This window comes from Marmota flaviventris, chromosome 16, assembly GCF_047511675.1.
Source record: "Marmota flaviventris isolate mMarFla1 chromosome 16, mMarFla1.hap1, whole genome shotgun sequence".
NCBI classification, from domain to species: domain Eukaryota; kingdom Metazoa; phylum Chordata; class Mammalia; order Rodentia; family Sciuridae; genus Marmota; species Marmota flaviventris.
The window spans coordinates 28,890,198-28,913,672 of NC_092513.1; positions in this window are offsets into that span (position 1 = coordinate 28,890,198).

Sequence of the window (23,475 nt, forward strand, 5' to 3'; positions counted from 1 at the left end):
ATTAATCCAATATTCCTCCCTCCCTTTTAAAGGGTTCTACTTACTTTATCTACTTATTAATTATCCCTAGTAAGGTAAAATTGGCCACTTCCAAAACCAAAACCAGGTCATAATAACCATGATTTTGGAACATAAGAGACAGCTTCTGGGAAATAGAAATGTAAATAAGGCTATGGGTTATAGAAGAAGCCAGCATTTAATCTTAGAGTTGGATGTCAGGAACCCAAATGCAAAAAAAAAAAAAGAAAAAAAGAAAGAAAATTAAGGGCATGGTTTTGGAGAGAATAATTTTTCAGCTAAGAACAAATGTGAAGTAGATTAGGAAGGTTTGTAAGGATATAGCTTTGTATAGCTTTGATCCTAGAATAGTGGAAAGAGCTAAATTTCAATCCCTATGTTTTAACTTCTGAATTTGCTCCTTAATCCAGGGACTAAAAAGAGTGGAGAAAAGATGGAAATGGACATTAGAAGATACCAGATGACAGGCCAATAAATGAGGCTATTTTACTTGCTCACTATGTATTGCAGGAATTTGTGCATTAACTGCTGTCCCCCAGTGCAACCGGGAATGCCAGGTCTGGTACTCTCTGGCGAAGAATTCCTATGCATCTCAAATTTTTTATTTCTTATTTTATTTATAGAATCCATAGATAAGACCACTATGTAAGTTGATTAGTACAGTTAATAAGACTATCTTAAAACTTACATAAAAGTAAGACTATCTCAATAAAGACTTTTACTGAAATAATTATCGTGAGGATACACTTTGGCAAGGCAATGCATGCTGGTTTTTACCTTTTCAGATTCTCTAATAAGTCAAACACCTGAGCAAAAGTTGTTGCACCCCTATTCTCTGTTGCATTACTGAATGTCAGCCTTGCCTCTTCTCTGTTCTCTTTCTTCACTAGTACTAGTGGAAATTAATGCTGGAAAAGAAAGTCTCAGCAGGGACAGGTTCAAGGATGAATGGCTGAACAACATCAGGACCAAGCCATGATCATATCTGGAGACACTGTCACTTGTGATCTACGGCCTCCAGTGCTTCTCTGTCATTGATGGAAGGGTTCCAAACTATTTTTGAATTAACATAAAAAGAAATTTAATTTAGATACTTTGCCCATTTTTTATTTATGAGTCAGGGATTCATGATAAGGCAGATTGTTATGTCTAAGCCACTAGAAGCCCAGCAAAATTGTAAGCAAATCTTGTATATTGAGATTTTGTGTTAAAATATTTTAAACTCGCTTTGTCAGAATATCACTTTTTATAGATCCATTGAATATCCTTAGGTAATTGGAAATGATATTAAATCTGGAGAACTACTCGGTAAATTATGAAATAATTTCTAATCAAATAATTTCGAATACAAGCATGATTAGGGCTCATAGCTTCATTTTCAATTAAGACAACAGAGGCCTAAAAATCTCAATAATTTTTCAGGTATATATTTGCCACTTTAAATTCATAACTAAGACTCAATTATCCTTGGATGCCAGACCAGCACTTCTTTTACCAGCTGGTGGAGGAAGAGTTGAGATTCCAACACAGGTAGTGGAATTCTAGGTCCCATACTTTCATCTGCTGTCTTCCACCGCCTTCCTGAATGTAGCCTACCTCTCTCAAATTTTAGGGATCTTGGATCAGCACTGCAGACCACTTTCCTTTTGACTGTGGAGTAGACTTTCAGCATGATCATTATAAAAATCATCAATAATGAAAACACAAATGCAAATTGTCAGTAGATTCATTCACTGAGTTTTCCATAATAATATAACACATATTTAAAAGGTTCAAAATATAGAGTAAACATCCCTGGTTTTCAAGACTTCTCATTTGAAATTATATTGTTGGATGGTCTAATAAAATTTTTACTAATGCATCGAAGTGTTTCAAACGTGGAGGGCTATGTCATTAACAACATTTAAACTTGACACATATGCTGAACAAGTTCACTGGCTCCAATAAATTGTAGTGTTTCTCTTCAACGTCTCTCTTCTGCATTGGACATATATCACTCTAGTATCCTAAAGGAAGGAGATTGACATATCAGAATAAGACTTTTAATTTTAAGTGAAATGTTTTTTTTTTCCTTTCATAAGGAATACAGATTAATTTTTCATTAAGTACATATAAAAATATCTCAAAGTAATATTTTAGAAAGCCCCATAGACATAGAATAATTTGCCTCCACTTGATCATCAAATGAAAATGAAACACAAGTTTGGGGACTGAGAAAGATAGACCAAGACAGTCGAATTATTCACACTTGAAGGTTTCTAGTTCAAATGTTTGCAAGCTCATTTGCAGCTGGGTTACAGCAGGCTCCATCCATGTCTGTCTAATGAAACTCATGCTGAAACTCTCAGTTGGAAGTTCAGGGAATCAGAGCCATTCATCAAATCTCGTCATAATTATTTAATAAGCAACATTAAATGTTCAGTCAAGTCTTTAACTCATCAGTTCAGTTATCACAGTTTAGTGCATGCAAACATCATTTACAAGGTTTCCTGCTGAACGATAGAGGATACAAATAAACCTCATAAATTAAACCGACCCTTAAAATAGCCTTCTCTTGACTGTCTGTCCCCTAGCTCACCTTTTCAGTGCTTAAATGATTTATCTGAATGGACTTCCTTATCAGAAAGGTGGGTAGGCCATGAGTTTATTTAGCCAGTATTAATCTCAATCTCTCTCTCTCTTTCTCTCTCTCTCCCCCCCCCCCGTGTGTGTGTGTGTGTGTGTGTGTGTGTGTGTGTGTGTCTGTGTCTGTGTTTGTGCATGACTGGACAGAAAAGATTCACACTTTTTCCAGACCTTGGGCAACTTACTTCCCTCAGTCTGTATAGCTGGTGTCTGTATGTCTGTTTCTAAGAGAGAAACAAAAACATCTGAATCTTCCTTTTTCTCATAATAATCAGAACACAAAACTTAAGAGATGGAATCTTCTGCAGAGGTTGGATATGAAAGAGAAGAAAGCAAGGTAACTGAAGAGGGGGATAAAAGAAAACATGAATAGCAGTCTTTAAAGTAAAAGTTATCAACTGAGCTTGCAGGACAGACCAGTGCACTGTTACCTGTTGTGAGGGGGTAGCACATGAAACTTGCCAGTCATAACAGGGTCCATGCTTTATCATTAACTATTGGAATATATTAGAGTGGATTCAAGGTCATTCATGTAATAACAACACTCACTGATACGGATTTTGTTATGCTTTCCTAGAGAAAGAGAAAGGTTTTGATCACATTAGAGCTAAGATTTTCATGAAGCTCTCTATTTACTTTGCTACTCTTGGTATGCTAAGTGTACAGATATTCTGGAGTGTGTGTGTGTGTGTGTGTGTGTGTGTGTGTACATAAGAACCATTGTCCTAGGAAACATACAAGGAAGTTAGGTGATAAAATCTATAGGTTCTGCACTCCAAGACTACAGCATTCTGGGACAGTCATTCAGAGTGCCAGGGATCAGCAAGTTTCCACAATTTTTTAGGGTAGCAGAATAAATAATGGTTGAGGATCCCTGATGTCTTGCTTTTCGCTTGACATTGGCCACTGACAAAATGTGTGTTCATCTGTAAGCCTTGTCTTTCTTAATTATAAGAGGTGTGCAAATTTTCTATATTTTTTTTATTAAATGAGTTCTTAAATAGAATACACTCATATGTGCTTTAAAAGATAAATGTCCTTTAAATCTTAAACTTTCCATTTTCTAAGTCAAACATAAATATATGTTTGTACATAATTCCATCTATTCTCTCTATATATACTTGAGGTATTAACTAGAAACTTGAAGTTACATACATTTATAAACTTCAGACTTAAAAGAAGAAGGAATTATTAATATGCCTGTTATGATTAACAATTCTTGGGAGGTACTCCACCTAGATTCTGACATTTGGCTATTTGTCATCTATCCATGGTTGGTCACAGTACATTGAAGTAAAATATTGATATATTTCATATAATAGTGGAATTGGTACACTGTATTAGAAATATACTATTGGAGCTGCTGTTTAAATCATTAAGGACCTTATAAAATGGGCCCAAATTTTCTTTGTTTTCTGTGTACTCACACTGAATTCCTCTAGGTTTTCTCTATCTGCTCCTTAGAACAAGTTATTTTACTTACATAGCATCTTCTAAATATTCTGATTTTCTATCTGAGCTCTGCTTTCTTTCTTATTCTTTCCTACATACACATCTGGCCATCTTGCCATCATGTTTCAGATCTCACATCCACTGACTTTCCTGAACAAGTCGAAATCCTCACCATTTCCTTGTTCCCAGTTTTCTATTATATAACACTAACACTATGCTTCTTTCTTCTTTGCACTTAACACTGTAGGAAAATAGATATGTTTTACTACAATCATTGATTGTCTACCCCACTAGTCTATAATAAGTGTCATAAAGTCAAAGAGTAGGTTTTCCTTGTTCAGTACTATGTCCCCAGAGTGTCTTTTAGTGGTTAGTATGGGTAGGAGATCAGTGAAGGTTTGTGGAAAGGATGGTTTGTTCTTCTCCTCCACTGACTAAACTGGGGTTATCCAAAGCTACAGTGCTTAAGGAGCTGCTCACAACTCAGCTCATTCAGGCACATGAATCTGTATGTCCCAGTTGTAGGCCAGGCCAATGAGATCTAGCCATTCCGTGAGAAAGAGATCATTTTGATGAAACACAAACAGGCAAGATTTAAATGCCTGTAGAAAAAAAGAAATCAGAGGGCATTCTAGGTTGAAGGCAAAGAAAAATGCATCATAAAATAGGGTCTGTAAAAAGTATGATCAGATGGTAATTCTTCAATTACTTTAATGAATGTAACAGTTCAAAGGACCTGATGTAGAGGGAAAGTGTATATAAAACTCATATTATGAAGAAACTCCCATAGATTTGTAAGATAATTGACACTGATTGAAATTTTTGTCTTAGCTGGTCATGTTGCTTGTAGCTTTTTCATAACTATGTTTGTGAAATCTTTCTGTACATGGTCTCACACATTTCACCTACGATAGTTCATTTAATCCTTGCATCAGTGTTTTGGGTTTCATAAGGGAGGGATCTGAAACTTATAGCAGTGATTTGATTTGATCTAGGTACTACCCATGTAAAAGAAAAGTAGAGCCATAAGTTGAAGGCTTGCAGTCTGCCTCCAAACCCAGGCCCTCAGTTTAATGTGCAGTTGTCAGAAGTCATTTCCATGAGAGGATCTGAGGTTTCAGCACTTTGCTTCACAGTTCAGGTTAGGGCCTCTGTGCACTATCTGTTAACAGATTCATAACAGAATTCTGCTTCACCTCTGGAGGCATTGCAAATTTTGTTTAAAAAACTTAAATTCAAAAAGATCAGAGTTAACACGGTTTTTATTGTTTTGCAAGCAGAAGAAAAGACGCAGCACATACTACTGATGTAGAAGTATCTCTACCAATGCAGCTCTGTTGCCATCACTCATACCTATAAGTCCTATGGTTTGGGCCTATGGTTTCTTTACCCATAAAAAGACCAGGTTCAGCTGAATGGTCTCTGAGCTTCTATGCCACGCTCTTCCTGGGCTCTACTCGAAAGCTTCTTGGTATCAACGCTGACTGGGTCTTTGCTACAGGGTCCAGCAGGCATTGATGAGCCTGCTTCATGAGGGTGTTCCTTCTTGGGCCATGCTGTATGCCTCTATGCCTCTGCTTTCCTGCCCTGGCCTTTTACCTACACTAGAACATGCTTGTAGGAACTTGGCATGCACAAACTGAAAGTCCCCTTTTATCATCTCTAAGATGATTTGGAGTGCAACTCATGAGATTTTCCCAAAGCTCCTGCAGGATTGAGAGTGAGCAAGGGACCCTATGGTGGCCAAGTCAACATGTTCTTTGTGGACATGCTTCCTTTCATTTTTAATTCTCTCTCTTCCTCATTACCCACAAATTACCTTTATATCCTCTGGTGTTTGAGTCATATAAGCTGAGAGAGATCCCCTTCCTCAACCTAGAAAAAATTACTGTATGAACCTCCTCCAGGTGGGGCTGAGATTTCTAGATCAATTCTTGGTAGTCTTTCCAGATTTTTTTAGTCTTACATTTGAAAGTTACTAAAATAATTGTTGGATAACCTTTAGGAAGAATTACATTTTTGGTATAGTCAGGAAGGATTTAAAAAAAGTTATTTATTTTATTATTAGGATGATCCTAATAATCATCAGTCACTAGAAAGACATTTTTCTAAAATCAGTTTGGGAGGGATTATGAATTAAATAACTATTTCCAAAGCTTTTTGCAATCTTAGCATGACTCTTCAAAAGATCTAGTAAATTATGTATTCATGTTATTTTTCTTAAAGATTATCTTCCAGTAAACATACATGAGTCTTAAATTTCAGAGTAAATATTCAAAATCCAGGGGCAACTTGGGTGAGGTGGTAACGAAGTTCAAGTGGAGAATATCTGGAGAAAGGAGGGAATAGATAAAGACTAAAGAGTCAGTAGGTAGAAGAAAGACGCTAATATGATGCTGTTCAGGGTTCTAGGAGCCCTTGAGAGCTGTTATTTTAATGGAAGCTTTATTGAACATATTAAAGTGCTGTTATCTCCAAATACCAGCTAAGACCATCTTTATAAGTAAGATCTCAAATATATAACACAGCAGCGAATCAGGAAAATGGAAAAAGCATTTGACTTGCAAGATACTAGGTAAGTTCATGGACCTGTTTACTCATCCCTAAAATGAAGATGTTGAGTAGCTAAGTTCTGTCCAGCCTATGAGCCAGATGTTAGAAAATAAGAGTCTGCGAATAGTTACCACTGCTGTCCCTGCTTCTTATGTTTTCAGATACCATAGAGCATTTTGGCTACTTGTAAAGCCTTGAGTTCCTAGATCCAATGGGATTATTCATTCTTGCAACTTGTGAGCTTTTTGAAATGTGAAATACAGAAGGAACAATGCTGAGCACGTAGTGAATACTTGTGAATTTCAGCTTTAAATATATATAGTAAAATAAATCTTAAAAGGCTGCAGTCTAGGATATTTTACAATTAACATGGGTAGAATTATTTAGCTATCGAGATAATTGGCCCAGTAAACAAACATGACATAGTGAGTTATGTAAAGAAATACAGAATGCTTTAGTTGACAATAAACTCCGGAAGAATGAAGAGTACCATCTGGAGGGCAAAGTGGCCATTCTCCTGCAAGTTTTTCTTCTACTGCACAATATACTAGTCCCCACTTATCCAAGGGGTCTACCTTCCAAGACCCTCAGTGGATGTCTGAAAACTTGGGCAGTATTGAATTCTGTATATAATGTGTTTTTCCTATGTATAATGTATTTTTCCTATGCATACTTAAGATAAGCTTAATTTATGTATTAGTTACATGAAGATATTAGTAATAGTAACTAACAATAAAATAGAAGAATGATAATACTGTATTATATAAAGTTGTTTAAAATTTATAAATTATTTGCTTCTGGAATTTTCCATTAAATACTCTTAGATTGTGGTTAACCACAGGATTTTTGTTTGTTTGTTTGTTTTGGTGGAGGGGTACTGGGGATTGAACTCAGGGATACTCAATCACTGAGCCACATCCCCAGCCCTATTTTGTATTTTATTTAAAGAAAGGGTCTCACTGAGTTGCTTAGTGCTTCGCTGTTGCTGAGGCTGGCTTTGAACTCATGATCATCCTGTCTTAAACTCCAGAGCTGTTGGGATTACAGGCATTCATCACTGTGCCCTGTGATCACAGGTAACTTAAAGAGCAGAAAGCAAATAGTGCATAAGAGAAGGACTACTGGATTAATGATATTAACCAAATTTTATCAAGTGCTTATGGGGTTCTAGCATTGTTATAGATGTATATTATTTACAACCACTTTATATGGTCACTCTTACTGTTATCTGTTCTCAGATACAATAAATAGAAAAGTCAAGTGACTTGTTTAAAGTTAACACAAGCTACCAACTGTGGGAGTTAAAGTTGAACCTAGACAATGTGGCTTTAAGATGGATACACTCAACCTATATCCTAAACTGACTCTAAAATTGGGCAAATGGCATTTCTAAGTATACTTTAGTAAGAGGAACACATTCTTAGTTTCTAATTGAACTTCGAGTCACTTTTTCAACCCCATCTTGTGTTACTCTCCAGCCCCACTCCATGTTTCAAGAAGCAAAAATTTTCTTTCACAAGAATGCATTTTCTGCTCTCAATCTACCTCTTCCCAAGACAGTGGTTTGTACTTATTTTGCCAAATCCAATTTTACCCATTCGTTCTTCAAGACCTGTCTGGACTCCCAATTCTTTTAATAAGTTTTCTCAGATTTTTTTTAGCCTATACAGACCTCTCTCTCTCTACTAAATAGCTACCACATTTCCAGATCATTTTTCTTTTTAAAGTATCATCCAGGTTTCGATTTTTAGCAAGGTAAATATGAATCACTATAACAAAATAAAAGCTCTTTGGAATCCATTTTTCCCTTTTTTATAAAGGTTCTTAAAACCAGAAAATGATGAAACCCCTGTATATCAGTCCCAACAATGAGAGGCCCATTTCTGCCTCTGTCCTGTAAAGAAGTGACTGTTATGGAATCCCAAGCACTTATGAAAGACCCCGGGTAATCATGGGCTTTTGGTCCTTCTGGCATAGGAAGCTGGTTTTTGATGACTTGAGGAACTTGGACCAAAATTAGTTGGTGTTCTTTTCAACCCTAATGTTTGGTTTCTTTCTTTCTTTCTTTCCTCTAAACTTTCTCTATCTTTTTATTACTTTATGTTTTTTATTTTTTTTCCTCATTTTTAATCATAGATTTTTTCCTGAGCAGCCAAATATCTTTATTCTTTCATTTTTAATCTTTTCTATTTTTGTTGATTTTTCTCTTTTCTTTTTCATCACGTTTTTATTCATATTATTATATTTTTCTCATCTTTTTCTTCATTATTTTTTCCCATTTTCTTTCTTTTTATTAGTTTGTTAATATTTGGGGTTTTTAACATTTTTTTTGTCTCGTATTTCTTTAGACACTATTGTAATGATATGCTCCTCAGGTGGATTTTGGTTCTAATTTTCTTGTGATTTGGACTAGATTCCCTCCAGCTTTTCCCAATCTTAAGCTGACCATGGGACATCTTTCCTCTGAGGTCATCAATAAGTCCAACTCATGGCTTGGCTTCTCAACTCTTACTGCTGAGCAGGAGATGAATTTTTGCAACAGTTGGTTCCTCAAGACTGTTGGCAAAGCTGACTTCATGAAAGTGATGTTGGCACTGACAACAAGGTCCCCCAGGAAGATGAATTAATGTTGTCTGTGGGTTACAAGTGGGAAGATATCCAGTACTCATTGATGGGCCAGAAATAGAGTAAGGTAATGGCCACCCATCTGTTCTTAGGCTTCAATAGATCTGAGCTAGAGGGCTACACTCTCTCCCTGAAGATCTTGCCTTCAACTGGTTCCAGCAAGCTTCAGTCCTTTCCTATTCTACCAGGCACAGCATTGGTTCTTTGCCAACATAAAGCAGCAGAATTTTAGTTAGATTTTAATTCATCTCGAAGAACCATCAGTTCAGCAAGGTAGCAAACCAGCAGCTTGAGAAGGAGCCACAAGTCAAGGCAGAAGGCAGCAGTATAGCCAAAATACTTATCATTTTCCTACCTGGTCTGGATAGGAGGCATCCCCTGCATTGTTTTGTGTCCTTTATCTCTATCCACCGACATCAGTGATGTCCCAGGAGGGTCAAAATACCCCAACGATCAAAATATTTCCAAAAGAAACCCCTGCACACTGGGCATTTCCTGCAGGTACATGATGAGTAGAATTTGTCCTATTGGCATGACTCTAACAACCACCACAGCTGGCAGAGGGCCACTGGAAAGTTCTTTACCTTCATCTACAGACACCTGTGTTTTGGGTAAGCCAGAAATAACTATCATGAAACTGAAAACAGTGTAGAAATTTTCAAATTCAAACATGGTGTACAACCAAGGTTACAACAAAAGCAAGAAAGACTGTAGAAAGGTGAAGCCAAGTTCCTTAAACTGTAAACAAAACACGAAGATCATGAATACCATGGAGCCCAGTGAGGTGGTGCAAGCTTCCATGACCACTCTGGGCATATCACCCCGATGTGTTCATCAGATTTTATAGTTCAAGGATTTTTTTTTTTTTAATCATGTGAACATGACCAATGTTTTAACTCAATTGCTAGGCCCCCTCCACTTCCTTGTGAATGGAAGTCATAATGCTGAAAGTTCCAACCATGGCTTGGTTTTTCCGCTGACTAGCCTCATTTAGGTGCTTATTAACAGTCACATCATTGGAACCAAATGCATTGCTACCACCTAGGATATTCCCAGGGATTAAGAGCTTTGTGTTCAGACTCAAGGTTGAGGACCATGTGTTAAAGCAAAATTGCACCTGATACAATGTTGCTCAGGAAATAAGAAGGGTTTTAGGAGCTCTGTGGTAAGAACTGATATAGAGACTAAATGTACATACACAAATATATATATATATATATATATATATATATATATATATATATATACTTCTGATTATATCATAGCATGAACTCTAACAATAATAATTATTAAAAGTGTTTACAAAGTGATATTTAAAAGGAATTATTAAAAGTTGTTTAGAAGGGACTCTGTTGTGAGGTAGAAATGCAAAAATTATATATCACATTTCTACATAAATTTTCTTAACATTTTTGGAAGAACCAATGGGAACTCCTTGTTGCTACTGACCATAATAGATAAGAAAGTCCATAATAGTCCATAATAGATAAGAAAGCCCTATTAACCAGACTGTTGGGACCACAGGAAAGTGGTATAGTGAGTGTCACCCAAAGTATCTTAGGAAGTTATTTAGCTGCACAGTCAGTTTTTCACTTTATATTTTCAGAAAGAGGCCCCTCAACTGTGGGATTGATTTATTTGTTTATTCATTGGTTTCTTATATAATAGCATGGAAGAGTGACTCTAAGAGGCCTAACTCAAGTATGAACCATTCAACTTCATTTCCAGGGGCTGTTCCACAGTGAACACCAAGAGGTTGAGTTGGAAAAAAATATATATCTTAAAGGGTATCTGATTATCTGCTGCTGCATAACAGAAACACAACTTAGTAGCTCAAAAGAACCTCTCATTTCTTGTGGTTCTGTGAGTTCACTGCCCTCAGTGGTGAGGCTCTTGCTTGGGATTAATCACACAGTTGTGCTTAAATAGTGGTTGGGCCTGGCATTCTGTGAAGGATGAGAGCAGCCAAGATGGCTCACTTGCAGGGTGTCAGTTGATCCTGGCTGTGAGCTGGAAGCTCAGCTGGACTAACTAGAGAGCTTGCATGTAGCTTCTCTTGGCTAGGAAGAGAGTCAAAAAGTTATTTCCAAGATATTCAGATTTAAACTACAAGATTTCTTGTAATTTGCTGTTAGACACTTCATATCAAAACTTCATTTCTACCACATTCTATTGGCTAATACGAGTCTCTGAGGCCACCATACATTTAAATGGATGGGAATTAGAAGTCTCTGATGTGAGTAAGAGTAGATAGGTACAGGGAGGGAAGAAAATGATAGTGACTATCTTTTACCATCTACCAGAAAGTTGAAAACCATTTTTGAATAACTTTTTGTCCATTCATTGATTTGTGTGGTCATTTTTAACCACCTATAGTGTAGGCTCATGAATAATAATAATAATAATATTAACATTGCTAAAAATAAAATAATCATTTTGACTTCATGGGGATTATATCCAAGTACAGAAGACAATAAAAAATAACTGGTGTCAGAGTATGATGAATGCTATGAAAACAGATAAAATGGGTTAAAGGAGAGAGAGTAATGGAGTTTTAATTAAGAGGGAGTTGTCAAGAAGACTATTCTTCTAACCCTTTTGCCCTATCTAGACTTTGTCTATTCCTCCCATGCTCCCTCTTCCTATCCCACTATGATTCAGCCTCCTTATATCAAAGAAAATATTCAGCATTTAGTTTTTTGGATGGAGAGGGCATGGGGTTATAAATGATGGTGGTACATGATGATCATTATTATCCAAAGTACATGTGTGAAGACACGAACTGGTGTGAATATACTTTGTATACAACCAGAGATATAAAAAAATGTGCTCTATATGTGTAATAAGAATTGAAATGCATTCCACTGTCATATAAATAAATATAAAAGTAAAAATAAAGTCAGGATTGCTCATCTAGTTATGTAATTTTGTTCTCCACATATTTAAATAAATAGAATTAAGAAAATGAGGATTTGATAGTTGAAGAGTAAATGTAAACATCAGTGTTAAAAAGAAAGGGGGGGCTGGGGTTGTGGCTCAGCAATAGAGCACTTTCGTAGTACATGCGAGGCCCTGGGTTCAATCCTTAGCACCACATAAAAATAAATAAATAAAGTAAAGGTTTTTTTTTTTTATTTTAAAAAAAAGGCTGTTCTTGAAGGCAAAATTAGAGTTGAACCATGATTGAAGTAAGGGAGTTAGCTGTGCTCTTGTCTGGCAATGTGCCACGACTGGAGAAGGAGGGATGAACTTGGCAGAATATCAGGGAAACCAACATGATTGGAGTGGAAGAAGCGGGAGAATAAGGTTATAAATTAGTTTGGGGAGTTTGGCAGGAGTCAGATAGTGTCTCCTAATCCATGGGGACAAATATATTCTGATTTTGATTGCATTTTAATTTTGATAAGAAACTATTGAAAGAGGAGAACCATGATCTGATTTATGATTAATGTGATTCAATGCATATGTTGTGTACAGAATGGACTATGAGACTAGAGATGGGGGGGGGGCTGCATCAGGGACAATTATTCAAGCAAAGATCCCATTTAGGAGGTTTGCAGTGGCCCAGGCAGTAGTTGATGGTGGTTTGGCATACAGTATTAAAAAAACAACACTTCAAAAGATTATATTCAATTATATCTTAAAGTTAGAGCTAAAATAATTCATTAACGGGTTGGTTTGAAGAGGTATGTCAAAGATGACTCCAAAATTTTGGCATTAACAACAAATGGTGATTTTTTTTTTTTCTGAGACTGAGAATTACTGAGGGAAAAAACATGTTTGGAAGGATGAAATCAATAAATCCCTTTAAAAAACTGACATAAAATGAAATGCACAAATTTTTAGTGCAAAATGACTGAATTTTGCAATTGCAAACATTTATGAACCCTAAACTCCTAGGAATCATTGAACATGACCACACACCTATCACTCCAGATATTTTCTTCACTCCCTTTTCCTGTCCATCCAATCTTACCTCAGAACCAACTACTCTTGATTTTTTTCCTCCATTGGAAGCTCTTTTTGCCTGTTCAAGAATTGTATTTAATAGAACTGTGAGGAGGTGAGTGATTTTTTGGAAGTGATAAATTCAACATCTTTATTAGATATTCACTTGAGGTAGATGTCATGCTAGCAGTATCAACTAATGACGGCCTATAAGGGGCCTCATTGACTCAGGAATAGATGAGGCAGGTGTAAGTGAGGAAGTAGGTGAGAAGTCTGCTGGAGGTGAGTTTTGGGCTTGTTTTTTAGAGGTGGTACTTTAAAACTAGTAGAATATTTGGGAAACAACATCAGAATGGCAACACGACTTATTTTTTCAGAAGTCCATTTTAAGTGGAGCAAAAAAATTGAGCAAGATTTTCAGTCACAGGTCCTGTAAAAAATCAAGGAGACTAACTCATATCAGTCACCATCAGTAGATCAACAGAAGATAGTGTGGGGGATTCTGCCTGCACCTTTCTGTTGTAGTGTTGATTTGATAACGTCAGAGAAGTGGTGGTGAGCCAAACCCAGCTTGTGGAACTTTCAAGGTGAGCTCTTAAAAACCTTGTGAGGGGCTGGAGTTAGGCATTGCGCTTGTCATGAGGGAGAAATTGCAATTTTTAATCACGTGCCTTGCGTGATAGAGTGGATAAGTGACTCAGAAGAAGAGATGACTATTATTTATTGCAGTTTGTGGGTGGTCTGTCTGCTTGGCAGGCTCAGCCTGACTAAAGCCCTGAAAATAAGCCAGAGGAAAGTTTTTTTTTTTTTTTCTCTCTCTCTCTTTTCAGGAGAAATGGGAGAGTGGGTCCTAATCCTGGAACTGACATCATAGGGACTCACAACTCTCCCTTTTTCTCTTAAGACAGAAAACACCATAGAAAACCCATTTAAGAATATATTACCTAATACACAGATGCCAATGCAGAGGGATTTGATGAGGACTAGAAAACTCTCCAGGCCAAAATATATCCTCCTCCTGGAAATCTGTTGTTTTATTTTGGAGCTTGAAGACCTTGGGGATTCTGAGTCTCTGCTGCCTCTGTAAATACCTTGGAGAGGGAAAGAATATTAAACTTATCAGCTAGGGATTTATGTCTCCTATTCAAGGGCAGGGCCCTGTGGGAACAGAATCCAAAAGAGAGATGACCATGCTGAAAGGGGGAAAGAGTCTTGGAGTTGGGGGTGGTGTGTGCAGGGAGCACTCCAGAGAAATCCTATTGATTTCAGCATTTCTCCAAGGTCTGCTTCTGTCCATATCATTGCACTGGGATCTCTTTCTGCAACTGTTGGCTTATCCCCTCCTCCTTCTCCTCCTCCTCTCCGATGTGCAGCAGACTCTGCCTTGGAGCCATTATCTGAAGCCCTTGTGCGAACTCATCCATCAGGAAGCATCCCTTTCTCTCTCCTGCCCTCTCTCTGTCCTCTTGGCTTGCCTTCTTTCTGCTTCATTTAGAAATGTTGACAAGGCATTGTTCGCTGCTGACTAGTTTGGTTTTTAAGTTTAGTTATTAGGTGGCTTTTTGTTGTTATTGTTGTTTTCCACAGTGCTGGATCTTAATAGCTGCTTGAACTGCAAATAATGAAAAAAAGCAAACAACTAGAAAAATGGGAATGTGGAGAGGTAATATTTCCCAAAGAATGGCACCTGAGCCGACAGAGCAGGGGACATTTTAGTAACTTGGGTTGCAGAGGAGATAATTGTTAAAATCTTTGAGGAAGGAATTCCATTAGTTGCAATGGGGAATTAGGGAGTTTATGTGTCTTCTATTTTTAGTGGAGGAAACTGAGAGGCACTAATAGCACTGGCATGCTGCATGTTGGAGGTATTCATTGGCTGAGTAGAGAGAAGTGTTTAAGTGAGGAATGATGTTGTAAAAGGAGGATAAAGTACTTGGTGTGCAGTGGAAGGGTGTTTGGGCTCAGGGGAGAAAAGTGATGAGTTTATAAAGATGATGTTGATGGGAGTAATACCTCACATCTGAAGCATTTCCTCATTTGACTATGGTTAGAGACAAATCAGTGAATATGGGGAGTGAAAGGAAGTCTTAACCAGTTTAAGAATCGTGTTTCTACTCAGCTTTCTCCTCCAGAACTTTTTCATGATCATGAATAATAAACTTGTGGGATTTCAAAAGACATATTTCAGAGGAGCCATGCATTTCATATGTATCAAAGGAGAAATGCTCATAATTTAGACTTGTGATCTGAGTTGAATAATTAGACGAGCAAGAAGCACCTACACACACATCCATTTACTAATCATTCTTCCTCAGATGCAAAACCCACCAGTTTTCTTCTACCTGGCATGAGACAGACAATAGCTTTCCTTAGCTGTACCAAATAATCTTGGTAGATTTCGAATTGTTCCAAGTCCAGAACTGGGAAGCCAAGCCATGATCTACAGGTTAAGCAAGGACAGTGGTGAGACATCTTTTAAATATTTACAGCTGCTTTAAGACAGACTCATGGTCACCATGGTAACCCCAGTTATGGACAGATCTGATCCCCCAATTACCTCTGCAAATAGAATCCCTGGAAACCTTGAGATTGAGTAATGTTGCCTTAATGAGGCATCAAGGTGTCTAAAGCATCTATAGTAAGATCCTTACTAATCCTTGCCTCCATGAATTTCTACGAAATTCAAGACTGTTATATGATTTCCATTTGTGCAGGAACCTACCCGAGCCTGGCTAATTAAATCCAGTGTTACCTTAGAACATCTGGCTGAAATGAAGAACCTGGGGACCCAGGGAGATGCATATTCTGGAAAACAGATTCTGATGGGACATAACAGAAAAAGAATGAGAATTCCCAGACCAACAAATTTGGGGAATATTTTATATTACAAAATTGCATGCTAACTTGAGTGCCTTGAACATTTATGCAATTTTAAGTCATTATATTTCCATTCATCTATTGTAATCTTTCCTGAAGGAAAGAAGGAGGGGCAGTTGGTGGGGGAAATCCCTCATTTAACATTAATTTGTGTAAAAAAATTCAATTTTAAATGTCTAGAAAATTGAATTAAATTGAGAAAGGTCGTAAGAGTTTATCAGTTGAGGTCGTTGAGACAGCAGTAAAGAAAGTAGTTAGGAGGCTGATTTTATATTAGCTGGCAAGCCAGCCAGGTCACTCTATTAAAATTCCAAGAAAGCCTGCTTTGCAGTGCTGCTCAATGTGACAATTAAATGTAATATGTAATTTCTTCCACTAACCATTACACTGATGGGCCAAGGTAGCTACTCAAAGTGAAAGCTTCAGGGACGATTAATGTAGCATAGTGCAGCATGCGTGTAGCAGGGCCATGTGGTTTGTTTCATTACAACATATTAGTCCCTGCTATTTTCCTCTCCTTGGTGGCCAAGTATTAACTTTCAGCCATAAGCTCAGTCCTAGTATATTTATCCAATGTTGTTTATCATTGATGCATGATTAGCCCTTCTGCTCAATTTTCCTATTTCCTAACAACGATAGGCCATCTAGTCATTCAGATAACAAGAATATCATGCATAGGGTTATTTGACTTGGACTTTTATAGTCACATATGCATTTATTTTTATTCTCAAGCAAACCCCTGTGCTTGCTTATTGAAGGCATCTTTGCAAATGATCCAGTGGTTTGACAAGGTCCACTGGTTTAATGTGGAATCAAGAGGCCTTGTGTCTATTTTCAGCTGTGTGGCTCAATACCTGTTGCATGTGGAAACAGTCACCTCTTCTCCACCCATGACTTTAGTTTGCTGTTTCTAAGAAAGGTTTCCCTAACTCATTTCCAAAGGCTTTTCTAAATAAGCAACCAATGGTCTTTGTGTCCAATAGATAAAAATAAATTCAACCAGAGTCATTCAGTTTCAGAAGCAAAACTGTTTACAGTTTTGAAACTTTTGAAACAGCAAAACTCCAATCCCCTCCTTTTTTTTGCAGTTTTGTGGATTTAACTCAGCGCCAGGCCAAAAGTAAATAAATAAATAAATAAATACAATGCAAATGAACTTCTAAACTGGACCTGGTAATAGGAGATATGGGACTGTCTTAACGGAAATATAATTGTATTTATGAACTCATCTGTGTGATAGCATTAAGCAAGAGGAAATTATTTCCTACAAAAATTATAGATGATAGGTTATCTTCCAAGAAACACAAAAAGCTATTCATATCAATGCAAAAGCATTATCACCGCAACTAAAAAAGAGGCAGAAATATAGTTATTAGTTGAAAAGAATCAATAATATATTTATTAGCAAATGTTCAGGGTTTAGTAATGATTTCAAATGTGAACTATACCTGGGAAAGACTGTATGTGACTATTTTTATTAAGTAGCTCCACTATCTTGGGAGAGATGAGTGCGTTTGAAACACGGGGCAAATTTCTGCCCCCTAAAATTGTTGAAAGAGACAGACTGGGTGAAGACAATGACAACTTACTAGAGCTGAAAATCCTAAGCCAAAACTTCCCTAGGAAGCAAATTCAGGGCATGAAGTCTGAGTTATAACTGAAGAGGTGCTGGAGGCTCAGTGTGGATGAGTCTGAAAGACAGAAACTCCAGAAGGACAGGTGGGGGTGGGTGTCCCCACACTTTTCTGATCTTTTTTGCTTCTAGGAGCTTTCCTAGGTCATCATAGTAAAGACTGGAGAAAACTCCCCTTGTGATTCTGGCAAGGGGAAGGGAAAGTAACCATTTTTAAATATACCAGAGAATTCTGTGAAATTCACCCTGAGAAACACCCCTTCCCTCTATACCTCATCTCAACTTTATTTAGTTTGTCTTGCCCATTATATCATACACACCAACTATCGAGAAAAAAAAAATTACAAGGCACGAAAGGTGAATAAAAACCCATTCATACTAAAAATACTTTAGAGAAAGTAGGGATGGAAGAAACTTACCCCAATATTACAAAGGCTACATAAAGGCTATAGAGACAAATCCAAAGCCAACATCAAATGAAAGGAGAAAAACTGAAGGCATTTTCTTTAAAGTCAGGAATAAGACGAGGGTGTCCATCTCATTACTCTTATTCAGGGCAGTTCTTGAAACTTTTGCCAGAACAATCAGGCAAGAGAAGAAAATTAAAGGGCTACAAATAGGAAAAGAAGAAGTCAAATTATCTCTGTTTGCTGATGACATGATTTCCTGATCTAGATGATTCTCGCGCCCCCCCCCAAAAAAAAAAAACAAAACAACACTCCACCAGAAGACTTCTACAGCTGATGAATGAATTCAGGAAAATAGCAAGATACAAGATCAGTAGCTTTCCTGTATTCCAAAAGTGATCTTTCAGAGAAAGAAATCAGGAAAACCAATAGTTTCAGAAAAATAAAATAAAATGAATACTTTGAAATTAATCTAACCACAGAGGTGAAAGACCTGTACAAGTAGAAAGTATAGAACATGGAAGGTGGAAAGAACTCTCATGTTCTTAGGTAGGCAGAACTAATATTGTCACAATGACTGTACCACCAAAAGCAATATACAGATTCAATGCAATCCCCAACAATATACCAAGGGTATTCTTTACAGAACTGGTAAAAAAAAAAGTGCTAAAATTTATTTGGAAGAATAAGACACCTCAAATAGACAAAGCAATCCTGACTAAGAAAAGTGATGCAGGAATCATCACAATATCTGATCTCAAGTTATACTACAGAGCTATAATAACAATAACTGTATAGTATTGGGATCAAAATAAACATGAAGACCAATCAATATAAGACAGAGAGGCTTGTTCTAATACTTGAAAACAATGCCAAAAATATATGTTGGAGAAAAGATAGCCTTTTTAGCAAATGGTGCTAGGAAAACTGGATACCCATATGTAGAGGAATGAAACTAGATCTCCAACTCTCACCCTGAACAAAAGTCAAATCAAAATGGAAAGAAGGGGCTCGGGTTGTGGTTCAGTGGTAGAACGCTCGCGTAGCATGTGTGAGGCACTGGGTTTGATCCCCGGCAACACATAAAAGTAAACAAAGTAAATAAAGGTATCATGTCCATCTACAACTAAAAAAAATATTTTAAAAAATGGATCAAAGAGTTGGAAATTAGACCAGAAATTTTGCAACTACTACGAGAAAACATAGAGTCAATGCTCCATCACATTGGTAACGACACTGACTTCCCTAACAAGACCCCTAATGCTCACGAAATAAATCCAAGAATCAATAATTTGGGATGCCATCAAATTAGAAAGCCTCTGCACAGCAAAGGAAACAATTAAGAAAGTTAAGAGAGAGTCTAAAGAATGGGAGAAAATCTTTGCCAGCTGCTCCTTTGACAGGGGATTAATATCCAGAATATATAACAAACTCAAAATACTTAACACCCAAAAAAGAAAATAACTCAATGAATGAATGGGGAAAAGAACTAAACAGACATTTCTCAAAAGATGGCCAACAAATATGTGAAAAAAATCTTCATAATTTCTAGAAATCAGAGAAATGCATATCAAAACTACACTAAAATTTCATTTCACTCCAGTCAGAATATCAATTATCAAAAAATCAAATAATAATAAATGTTGGTGAGGATGTGGGGGAAAAGATACACTTAAATCTTGTTGGTGGGATTGCATATTATTGCAACCACTATGAAAAGCAGTTTAGAGATTCCTTGAAACACTAGGATTGGAACCACCATACAACCCAGCTATCCCACTCCTTGGTATTTATACAAAAGAACTAAAATCAGAATACTATAATGATACAGTCACTTTAATATTTATAACAGCCCAATTCACAATAGACACATTTATGGAATCAGCACAGTTGTCTGTTAATAGATGAGTAGATCAAGAAATGTGGTATATATTCACAACGGAGTTTACTCAGCCATAAATAGGAATAAAATTGTGGCATTTGACAGTAAATATATGGAAATAGAGAACATGATGCTAAGTGAAATAAGCCAGACTCAGAAAACCAAGGGTTGAATGTTTTATCTCAACTGTGGAAGGTAGAATAAAATAAGAAAAAGAAAGGCAGGGTGGATTGGATATCATAAATACGTATGAAGATCACTGGAGTAGAAGAAAGAGATTGAGAGGAAGGGAGGAAGGATGAGAAAGAAGGGGAAATGCAAATGGGTTTAACAAAATAATGTTATATTCATATATAAATATACCTAGAGAATTTTACCTTCATGTGTGTGGGTAAATCACCAATCAAGGCAGGATAATGAATGAGTTAGGGAAGGATTAGTGGGGTGGTGGGATGGTGAAGGGAAAGAATGGGGACTGAAATGAAGTGGGTCAGATTCCATGCACGTATAAATTTTGGGGGATGAACCCAGCTACTATGTACAACTGTAATGCTCTTAAAAAATAAAAACAAAAACAAAAACTCAAAACAACAAAAATTAAAACACAGTTTCAAGAGTAAAGCAGACAATGGAAGTCGATTCAGGTAATGAAAAGTATGTTGCCATTATCAATCAGAACATGAATTTAAAAGAATTATGGCTAGTGTGCCAATGGTTCTATTGGATAAAATAGATAGTATGCAAGCACTGATGAACAGTGTAAATGCAAAGAAATTCTAAGAAGTAATCAAAAGGAACAAAAAGCACCATAAAAGAAATAAAGTATATCTTTGAAGTGCTTATTAGTAGACTGGACATAGATAAATTAAAAAAAAAATTCTGAGCATGAGGACATATCAAAAGAAATTTCCAAAGCAAAAATGCACGCTTTTTCTTCTTAATTGAGTTAGCATGTAGGTTGTCTCAAAATAGTAATAGCAACAATGTCTCTGATATACATGCACTCATATCTATGTGATAGATTTATATACACATAGATATATTGCTATATATCTGTATATGTATATAAGTAAAATGAATGATAGCAATGCTATGATGGATAGTAGGGAAATAAGGAATATTTTGTTATTATAAAGTACTTGAACTCTGTGAAGTGATATAGTGCTGTTTGAAAGTAGACTTAGATAAGTTGTAAATATATTTTACAAATTGTAGTAAATAAAGAAGTATAACTTAGACGCCAAGGAGTGAAAGAAAATACAATCATCTAACATATTCCATATCACTATGTTCATCTACTTTTTATGGCTGTGACCAAAATACGGACGAGAAAAACTTAGATGATGAAAAGTTTATGTGAATCTTATGATTTCAGAAGTTGAGCCTACTGTCTTAGATAGCCCCATTGTTCTGGTCCTATGGTGAGGCAGAACATCATGGTGGAAAATCATGGTGGAGAAAAGCTGCTTAGTTCATGGCAGCCAGAAATGAGAGAGAGAGAGAGAGAGAGAGAGAGAGAGAGAGAGAGAGAGAGAGAGAGCGCACTTATGCCAAAGATAAAATATAAACTCCAAATGCACACTCCTTCTAAACTACTTCTTCCAGCCACATACTATCTGCCTACAGTTATCACCCAGTGCAAAAGTTCTTTCAAACTACCTATCAAGTGGATCTATCAGATAATTAGGTTACAGCTCTCATAATCTAATTATTTCGCCTATAAACATTCCTGAATTTTTAATCATTTGAGTTTATTGGGGGAACGCCTCATATCCAAACCATAGCAGTCATAAAATACTTTGAAAGAGTGGAAGACAAAATAAGAACAAAGAATGAGAGCAATAAATAGAAAATGATAATGAATACATTATCAATTTAACTATTGCAATAATTACTTTAAATTCTGATGTCCTTGTTATGGGGCAGGCTGCTCAGAAAATATACCAGGTGCATTTTATCTGAATTGGAGAGTCTTTAATTTAGCTAACAGGCCACTGCTCCCTGCAGGAACCATAAATGTCTCTGCAAGGAACATCCCTGAACCTGAGTATTTCAGGATCTTTAAAGAAAAAAACTTGTATCCAGGTTGGCATAGCAGCAAGCAGGCAAGCAGGGGTATAGAAGCTGAATTGATACATTAGTGAAAAAAAAAATACAATGGGTACATTGTTTTTTTCCATGATATTTTCCACAACCATAAGCAGAAGAGAAGTGGGTTAAAATGACCCTAGTTGAGTACAAGTTAAAGAATGGTTACTAAATTCTAGATGATCAATCTCTGACAGGGTACACTGTCCAAGAAAAATGGGAATCAAAGAGAGAACAATTTTACACTGTATAAGAATTGCCATTTTGTGTTGCCAAACATGCTATGCTAAGCAACTACTGATAGGTACAGAGGTGGGGTATTCCCATGGGAGAAGCATTTCTTATATGACATGGAGTTTAAGGGTAAAATTGAGTCTTTTGGGTCATTGATCATATAGCCTGGCCCATAACAATTCTAATTTATAAGTTAAAAGACACAGAGTTTTAGAGTGGATAAAAAAATTAGATCATCTAACTATATTTTATCTATAATCTTTAAATATAAAGATACATGTTTTAGTTTGAATATGAAGTGTTCTTCAACATCTTCTTTTAATATAAATTTAATTAAAGTTAATTTAATTTTAATTCTCTTTCTCTGTTTCCTGGATGACATGAAGTAAGTGATTTTCCTCCTTCATGCTCTGTTACCATGTTGTTCTGCCAAACCTCAGACCCAAAGCAATGGAGCTAGTTGTTCATGGACTGAATCTTTGAATTCATGGACTAAAAATAAGTTTTTCTAAGTTGTTGTGGTCAGGTATTTGATTCCCCACAATGGAAAGGTGACTACCCCAATGCACATAGATTAATAACAAGTAGAGAAATATGCTATGCTAGCAGTCAAAAGCTCAGATGGAACATTTAGCAAGGTAGATCACATCCTGGCCCATCAAACACACCTTAACAAATTTAAGGGGATAGAAATCATACAGTGTATCATGTGAGAGACCACAACGGAGTTAAGTTTGAAATTAAAAATTCCAAAATAGTTGCAAATTAAACAGGCGACTTTTAAATAACAAATGGTTCAAAGAAGTAATATTGAAGTAAAATTAAAAAAAAATAAATGAAAATGAAGAAATTTTATCAAAATTTGTGGTATGCAGTGAAAGGAGTCCTTAGAGGAAAATTTATAGCACTGAATGCATATACTAGAAAAAAGCAAAGATATAAAATCAGTAATCTATATTTGTACCTTAGAAAACTAGAAAAAAAAGGGAAAATTAATTCAAGGCACACAGCTTATAAAAAATAATAAAAATTATGGTAGAAAGAAATGAAAGTGGAAACAGAAAATCAACAAAACCAAATCTCATTCTTTGAACCAATAAAACCAATAAGCCTCTAGGCAGGCTAAATAAGAA